This window comes from Littorina saxatilis, linkage group LG3 (genome assembly GCF_037325665.1).
Source record: "Littorina saxatilis isolate snail1 linkage group LG3, US_GU_Lsax_2.0, whole genome shotgun sequence".
Taxonomy (NCBI): domain Eukaryota; kingdom Metazoa; phylum Mollusca; class Gastropoda; order Littorinimorpha; family Littorinidae; genus Littorina; species Littorina saxatilis.
In genome coordinates this window covers 66,134,028-66,140,677 of record NC_090247.1, presented here as the reverse complement: position 1 = coordinate 66,140,677, position 6,650 = coordinate 66,134,028, and the positions used below count along the sequence as shown (strand labels likewise).

Genomic DNA, 6,650 nt, shown 5'->3' with positions numbered 1-6,650 from the left:
GTTTGTGTACGTGGCACCGATCTAGTGGTATGTGATGAGATCACAATGCCGCTGGCCGTCTTTCCGCCCGGAAGAGATTCTTAAATACTTTTTGTTTTCAACAGCGGAGAGAAGGAGCGCCCTGAAGCGTGTTCCTTCACTTTGAGGTTTGGAATACCAAACATGTCTTGCGTTTTCGAGCTCTCTCTCTCTCTCTCTCTCTCTCTCTCTCTCTCTCTCTCTCTCTCTCTCTCTCTCTCTCTCTCTTTCTATCTCTCTCTCTCTCTCTCTCTCTCTCTTTCTCTCTCTCTCTCCGTGCTTACCTTGCAGATTTGCCAGATGGTTATCAGATGTCTTCGTAAACGGTTGATCGTTATGATGTGCAGCAGCAGTCTGTTGTATTTGTGGGTTTATGTACAGAGAGGCGGAGACATAGTGTTGGTTCGGCCATGCTTTAATATCAAGAACCTCAACTCTTGTCCTATTCATACGGAGTGCTGTCCCTTGGACCTTTAGCTAATAGACTCACTCTAATGGAGCTATCTCTAAATGGAACATGATATGCTTGCCTAGCAATATACATGACATCCTCTCTTTTACAAATAAAAAATACTTCTAATCATCTTCTTCAACTTGAATGTACATTTTGATTTTGAATCTTTATCTTTTACTAAATTATGTGGGCCTTCATTTATTTTCTTTTATTTAACACTTAGAACAGAAACAAAACTTTTAAACTTACTCCTGTGAAACTTCACTTATAAAAAATGTTCTTATTCACACATTGAACTTTCATACTGACAATTTCAGCATTCATACTGACAATGGATTTGTTACACATTCACACTCTGGTTACTATTCTATAATATTTACCTACATCACCTAAAGATGGACAATGTTTTGCACTCCAATAAACATAATAAAATCTTCAAGACATTATCATTGTGTCTGCATGTTTATATGATGTGAATGTTATTTTGACATGTGTTACAAACATCTTGTACATAGTCATTGTTTCAATCATTGCGTGAATGAATCTTCTGTTCATTTAGTGTCTCTGAGCAATTGAAAATAAAATCTGTCTTCAAACATTCTTTATCTCCAGCATACATTCTTATTCATATTCTGAATCTTTCTTAATCAATACTGTAAATCATAATCAATAAAATATACAACTGAACTATTCATAACTTTCTGAAATTAAAATACATGTAGTACCATTACTCTGGTTATCATTCTCTGCTGTCTACTCTAGCATACTTTTATCATCATTACTGTCAGCTGTACCTACTCAGTTCATGTGTACTCATCACTGTATTTCTTTGGTTGTTTGACAACTCTTCCGGATCTGGTTGTTACTGCACTGTCTTTGTTTTCAACCATGTTCTTGTCATCAGTTTGTACTGGAATCTGTTCAGTTCCTATTTTCTTTTCTTTTTCTTTCTGATTTGAGTCTTTCACATTCTGATCAGTAGTTGGCATGGTAACTGTTCTGTTGGAATCACTGTCTCTGGATGCTACCTTTGTTGGTCTGAGCATTTTGCGGTTTCTTCTGTACTCTACATTCTGTTCATCTCTGACTACATAGGATCTTGGTGTAGAATGAGGAGTAACTACTTCTGCTTTCTTCCATCTGTTACCAAACTGCATCATGACTGGATCTCCTGCTCTGAGTTTTGTCAAATTGCCACTGGCTTTTCTGTCAAAGTACTCTTTCTGCTTCTTTTGGCGAGCAATCAAATCTTTGTGATTCTTCTTGTTCTGCTGTTTTCCTGGTTTCAACAGTTCTGCTCTTGTTGGGAGTGTTGTTTTCAGTTTTCTGCCTAGAAACAATTCTGCAGGTGATTTTCCTGTGTCTAATGGTGTGTTTCTGTAGTCTAGGAGTGATCTGTAAGGATCTTTGGATTTTTTCATCAGATTCTTCACTGTTTGGACCATTCTTTCTGCTTGACCGTTACCTTGAGGGTGGTAAGGGCTTGTGGTGGTATGTTTGATTTCATACTCTTTCATGAACTCTGCGAATTCAGCACTTGCAAACTGTGGTCCGTTGTCTGTGATCAACTCATCTACTATTCCAAATCTTGCAAACTGACTTTTCATGTGGCCAACGACTGTTTTGGTGTTGAGACTGTTCAGTGTAATGACTTCTGGCCATTTGGAGTAGTAATCTACTATTATCAAATAGTGTGTCTTGTTCAGCTCGAACAAATCTGCTGCGATCTTTGCCCATGGTCTATCTGGAATGTCCATTGGTATCATTGGTTCTTTGGGGTTAGCTCTGGAGTTTTCTGCGCAAACTCTACATGCTGTGACCATGTCTTCAATCTGTGACGACATACCTATCCAGAATACCAATTCTCTGGCCATGCTCTTGCATTTCACTATGCCTAAATGTGATGAATGAATTCTTTGCAGCTGATCTACTTGAAGCTTCTTGGGAATGACTAATCTGAGCCCTCTGAAAATCAGACCGTCTGTGTATGTAAGCTCATCTCGGAATGACCAATAAGCTCTAACTGATTCTGGGACATCTCTTCTGTTCTCTGGGAAACCCTTCAAGATGACTTTTTTTAGTTCTGTCAGTTCTACGTCATTTGCTGTTTCTCTCTGAAATTCTGCATATTTCTCATCTGAGATGGGCAAGTGTGACCTTGGGTTGATAGCATTGATTTCTTTCTCTGGAATCAACTGTTCTTTTGTTTCTGGGAGGTACGATCTGCTGAGCGTATCTGCGACGTACATTTCTTTCCCGGGTTTGTACTTCACCTTGAGGTCATACTTCTGTAGCTGCAACATGAATCTCTGCAGACGAACAGGTGCTTTGTGTAGTGGTTTTGTAAAGATGGACTGCAATGGTTTGTGATCTGTCTCTACTTCTACCGTTCTACCATACACATATGTGTGAAATTTCTCACATCCGTACACTACTGCAAGTGTTTCCTTCTCTATCTGCGCATAGTTCTGTTGTGTCTTTGTCAGTGCCCTTGACCCGTACGCGATCGGCTGACCTTCCTGCATGAGGCAACAACCTAATCCTGTGGATGACGCATCAACTGATAGTGTCAGAGGTTTTGCTGGGTCATAGTACCTCAGTACTGGTGCTTCCGTCACTAGCTTCTTCAGCTTCTTGAAACTCTCTTCCTCTGTCTTTGTCCACTTCCACACTGCATCTTTCTCTGTCAGTTTTCTGAGTGGTTTGCTCACATCTGCCAAGTTGGGTAAGAACTTTCCTAAGTACTGAATGAACCCTAGGAACGTCATCAGTTCTTTCTTGTTCTGAGGACTGCTCATCTTCTGAACTGCTCTGATCTTCTCTGGATCTGCTTTCAGACCTTCACCTGACAGTATGTGCCCTACATACGAGATTTCTGACTTGTGAAACTCGCACTTTGAGTCGTTGAACGTGAGACCGTACGACTTTGCTTTCTCCATGACTTTCTTCAGTCGTTTGTCATGCTCTTTCGTGTTGGATCCCGACACGACAACATCATCCATGACAGCTTCTGCGCCTTCTATGTCTTCTACCATCTGAGACATGACTCTCTGAAATATTTCACTAGCTGAAACTATTCCAAAAGGTAACCTGAGAAATCTATATCTCCCCCATGGTGTGTTGAATGTACACAGCTTGGAACTCTCTTCGTCCAACTTGAGCTGCCAATAACCAGATGTTGCATCTAGTTTAGAGAAAACTTTTGCTCCTGGCATGTTCTGAACAACTTCTTCTATCGTCTTCATTGGATAGTGTTCTCTCTTGATAGCTTTGTTCAGATCTCGTGGATCTATGCAGATTCTTGTTTTCTTTGGCGTTTCTACCACTACCATACTGTTCACCCAGTCAGTAGGTTCTTCTTGTCTTGTGATAACGCCTTCCTTTTCCATACGTTTCAGTTCACTTTTAACTTTCTTGTGTAGCGCAACTGGTATCTTTCTGGGTGCGTGTACTACTGGCTGTACATCTGGGTCAACTTTGAGATGAACCTCTCCTGGGAGACAACCTAAACCTTCAAAAGAATCTGGGTATTCTCCTTTAACATCTAGCTGAGGGTGATCTCCTTTAACCTCTTGCGTCATGCTTGACTGCACTGTGTCTACTCTCTGGATCAGTCCTAATCTCTGACAAGCTTCCAGACCAAGTATCGCTGTACTATCCATCTCTGTGACATAGAATTTCACTTCATGCTCTTCTTTCTTGAACTTGCATGTCAGTTTCGTCGAACCTAGTGTCTTGATGGTATGGCCTGAATATGACGTAAGTTTGACCTTTGACTTCTCCAGTTTCTTTCCTTTGAAAGATTTGAACGTCTTCTCAGAAATGACATTGCATTTTGCTCCAGTATCTAACTGAAAATTGACTGTTTTCTCTTCTACTTCCAGTTTCTGAAACCATCCGGAATCCACTGTATTCATTTCTGCAGTGCCGATTGTACCTAACGAGTACGCTTGCACTTCATCCTCTGTGTCGCTACTGTCACTATCGTCTAGTGTGTGTACTTTGTTTCTCCTCTTTGAGCTGTGTGTTTGCTCTGTTCTGGCCCTACACATGCTCGCAAAGTGGTTTGGTTTCATGCATTTTCTGCATTCTTTTCCTATCGCAGGACATTGCGCATCTTGTGTGTGCTTCATGCCACACCTACCGCATTTCTTCTGTGCCGTAGCTCTGTTTTCGCTAGGTGCATGTGTACCTTTGTTCTTGTCGCTGCTGCGTGACGTCTTTTGTGCATTCGTTCTCTCTCTATGCCTAACTGCATGAACGGCTGCTCCAGCTGACAAATTCATTTCTTTCAGCTGTTTCACTGACATTTCATCCACTCTGGCTATCTCAATAGCTTTCTCTAGAGTCAGATCTTTCCCAATATCAATGAGTTTCTCACGCACTTTGTCTGATTTTGTTCCGAACACTATTCTGTCTCTCACTACCTCATCTTCTTTGTCTCCGTACTCGCACTCTTTCACAAGCAGCTTCAGTTCTGTTACAAACTGTTCACACGTTTCATCTGGTGCCTGTACCTTGCTGTGAAATTTGTACCTTGCAAAGATTGGGTTTGATTTGGGCTGAACGTAGGCTTTGAAACCATCGTAGTAGTTCTGCAACTTTTTCTGCTGCTCATCACTCAATGTCCAGGTTGAGAAGATTTTCCTACCCTTCTCTCCAACCCATAACATTAGATAGGAACATTTTTCTTCTTCTGTCTTGGCTTTCAGTGGTCCCTTGAACATGAAAGACACGTGATCTTTGAAAGAATTCCATTCCCCCACTAGATCTCTTGCTTCCCAATTGAATCTTGGACAGCTACCAGTTCCCTCCATAGTCTAATATTATGCTTGAGTGACTTATCTTTCAGTCCAAACGTTCTTGACAAGCCCCACTTCTGGTCACCATGTTGTGTTTGTGGGTTTTATGTACAGAGAGGCGGAGACATAGTGTAGGTTCGGCCATGCTTTAATATCAAGAGCCTCAACTCTTGTCCTATTCATACGGAATGCTGTCCCTTGGACCTTTAGCTAATAGACTCACTCTAATGGAGCTATCTCTAAATGGAACATGATATGCTTGCCTAGCAATATACATGACACAGTCCGCTTCCTTTGCTTATAACCTGGACTGGGAACGGCAGCCAGCCAATACAAACCTGCCATGTGAGCAAAGTGCTTCTAGATCCATGGAAAATGATAGACAGCTTTCAAGAAGCCAATCACAGCACAAAGGCTGCTAAAGCCCACCCTCAACACAGGTGTGTCCAATGAAAACCTGTTGTTGTGTTAGAAGTGCAGAGTGTGTTCTAACACAAGGCTGTACGGCTGACGTCACTGGCGCAATGACACAAGCACTGTATTGCATGACCGGGCACAACATGTTTGATTATAACATTTTCTGGCTTCTTCCTGGAAGAAGATGTCGATTTCTTTGTGGCAAGCTGTCTGTCTTATACTTGTTGTCATGGTATTCATTCGCTCGGCTTTCTATCAAGATCAGTTTTGTGTGAATATTTGTTTGTCTGTTCACTTAAAAGACCGTTTGGTCGAAATATCTGTGAATGTATTGTTTTGTCAATAACAAATGTCCAACAACCTACCTTTCTTGGTTCTTTTTATATTTAGTCAAGTTTTGACTAAATATTTTAACATCGAGGGGGAATCGAAACGAGGGTCGTGGTGTATGTGCGTGCGTGTGTGTGTATGTGCGTGTGTGTGTGTGTCTGTGTGTGTGTGTAGAGCGATTCAGACTAAACTACTGGACCGATCTTTATGAAATTTGACATGAGAGTTCCTGGGTATGAAATCCCCATACGTTTTTTTTTCATTTTTTTGATAAATGTCTTTGATGACGTCATATCCGGCTTTTCGTGAAAGTTGAGGCGGCACTGTCACGCCCTCATTTTTCAACCAAATTGGTTCAAATTTTGGTCAAGTAATTTTCGACAAAGCCCGGACTTCGGTATTGCATTTCAGCTTGGTGGCTTAAAAATTAATTGATGACTTTTGTCATTAATAATCTGAAAATTGTAAAAAAAAATAAAAATTTATAAAACGATCTAAATTTACGTTTATCTTATTTTCCATCATTTGCTGATTCCAAAAACATATAAATATGTTATATTCGGATTAAAAACAAGCTCTGAAAATTAAATATATAAAAATTATTATCAAAATTAAATTGTCCAAATCAA

At 40.6% G+C, this 6,650-nt stretch overlaps 1 protein-coding gene across 1 annotated transcript in view; it reads right to left on the bottom strand.

Annotated features, from left to right (window-relative positions):
* LOC138963017 (uncharacterized) overlaps positions 1–373 on the bottom strand; it is a 7,722-nt gene extending 7,349 nt beyond the window's left edge. Inside the window, exon 1 of the mRNA XM_070334988.1 lies at positions 303–373. The gene's annotated coding sequence lies outside the window, so the exon portion shown is untranslated. The remainder of the gene's footprint in view (positions 1–302) is intronic.
* Between the last annotated feature and the right edge of the window lie 6,277 nt (positions 374–6,650).